This window comes from Bufo bufo, chromosome 2, assembly GCF_905171765.1.
Source record: "Bufo bufo chromosome 2, aBufBuf1.1, whole genome shotgun sequence".
Classification (NCBI taxonomy): Eukaryota; Metazoa; Chordata; class Amphibia; order Anura; family Bufonidae; genus Bufo; species Bufo bufo.
Genome location: NC_053390.1, coordinates 647,078,414 through 647,080,855, shown reverse-complemented (window position 1 = coordinate 647,080,855; position 2,442 = coordinate 647,078,414).

Sequence of the window (2,442 nt, the reverse complement as noted above, 5' to 3'; positions counted from 1 at the left end):
TATTGTCACTGAGAAGAGAAGTCGCCTAGGTCAAAAAAGTCTAGATTACCTCACCTTTATTAAGATGAATGAGGCATGGATCCCGAAGGGACTGACAGTGGGGGATGCATTTGACTAAAAAAGGCCTGATGAGATGCCTTGGGCTAAAAATGGTCCACATGCTGCTGTATTTAATCTCTGCATGCCGGATGACTTGCGTGACTTCTCCGCCACCAACTAGGGTTCAAGCCACAATGTTTTAGTGCACTTTCTGCGTGGAAAACATAAACTTTTCCTGCCGCTGCTGTAGTTGCTGGGGAGTTTGGTCTGTCAGAGTTTGGTCTGTCACTGTGAAGCGGGCGTAACCCTTACACTACCTGATCTATACAACATCATACCTGATCGTATACACACACTGGATGTTTTAAAGCACGTTATTCCAAACAATTTAGGAATGTTAGGTGGTTTATGCTCTTTATGGATTAAACCCGACTCTGCGCAACTACGTAATTTTCCATGGGAGTTTTGCCATGGATCCCCCTCCGGGATGCCACAGTCCAGGTGTTAGTCCCCTTGAAACAACTTTTCCATCACTATTGTGGCCAGAAATAGTCCCTGTGGGTTTTAAAATTCGCCTGCCTATTGAAGTCTATGGCGGTTCGCTCGGTCCGCCCGTTCGCGAACATTTGCAGAAATTCGCGTTCGCCGTTCGCGAACGGAAAATTTTATGTTCGCGACATCTTTACACACGACCTGCAGCACAAAATCTTTCAAGTCTTGATTTTTGGAGACTGATCCATTGCAGTAGAAGCATGTTGTGTTGTTGCACAGCGACACCATTGACATTCACTATGTGTATTGTCGTGCGACACGTGTTGCCATTTGGCTGTGCATTTAAACCTACACAGTTAACTACTAAATAAAATTAAAAGTCTGTTACAAAACGATGCAAATGTAGCAATTTCATGTGTATGTCTAACGGCTGAACAAAAACTGGAACTGGAACTTTTCTCCTCCATATTTATACTAAAGTATTATCGGATACTTGCTATTGCTATTTATATCAAAGGAACGAGCCTGACATATAGTCAAGAGTCTGATATAGACGCAAGCATCAAACAGATTGGAAACATCGCATCATAGCGTGGGCGGATCTGCTCAGAACTGTGCACTTTATTTTCTAATCAGGGACCTATCCCCCCTGGGACACTCTTGTTGGATATTCATTTTTGATATTTTTTATTGGAGATTTTTATTGGATTTCTATTATTGGATCTTTTATCCTAAAGATTTTTATTACTTATTTGCTGCAGAAATTATTCAGTTTAATTTTGATTTTATGTCATTTTGATTGTATGTGATATTAAATATTGTCAGTACCCCAGATTGTACCACCATTACTATTATTACTCCCACGTGGGAGTGCCAGTCTCATATTATATTTTGTATACTTGCTTTGTTTGATTGAGTGAATCAGCTGAGACTAGAGCACCCCTTCCAGACTTGTTAGAGGGGTGAGCTATTTGTCTATAACACTAAAAACTGGAACAGTTTGCACCTAATGTGGTACATGATTTGTAATATCATTTATTTTTATTACTTGTACTGAATGTTCTCAACTCTATGTACAATGAACTACAAGAAGATTAAAAGATCACATTCTTGTACATTTATTAGATGCTGTTAATTTGAAGAGAACAGATTCCAACCAATCCATGTAAACACTTTGCAGCACACAAAACTGATCTATGGAGCATCCATTTCTCGCATTTTAACGTCTGAAACGGCATTTCCACCTTAGGGTATTTGCACAAGGCAGATTTCTCCATCAGAAAAATCCTCAGTGGAATCGGTTATAGAAATCTGATGCTGATCTAGGATTTCTGCTGTGGATTTGCATTACCAACCGCTGTAAGCCTGCGCGAGCGCTAACCCATTAAAGGGGTTGTCCGGGTTCAGAGCTGAACCCAGACATATCCCCATCTTGACCCCCCTGATATGAGCATCTGAGCATGAAATGCTCCGATGCTCTTTCTTGCCCTGTGCTGCATCATGCAGGGCAATGGCTGTTTCGTTTATATTTTTTACACTGCTAGGCGGAGGCTTCCGCCTAGCAGTGTTCCCGATGATGTCACTGGCACTGATGGGCTGGCTTTAGTGCTGCCTAGCTGTTTTACAGGCTAGGGCAAGGCTAAAGCCAGCTTATTAATGGCAGTGACATCACTGGGCCCACTGTTAGGTGTAAGCTTCCACCTAGCTTTCCCAATGGAGAGCCCAGTATGTCCTCGGATCTAAAAAAAAAATGACTTTGCCCTGGGCAAAGGCATTTTTTTTTAGATCCGATGACATGAAATGCTCCGATGCTCATGTCAGGGGTGTTGGAGGGGTGAAGATGGGGAAATGTCCAGGTTCAGCACTGAACCCAGACAACCCCTTAAAGAAAATCCCTCTGGGAAGCCCAGG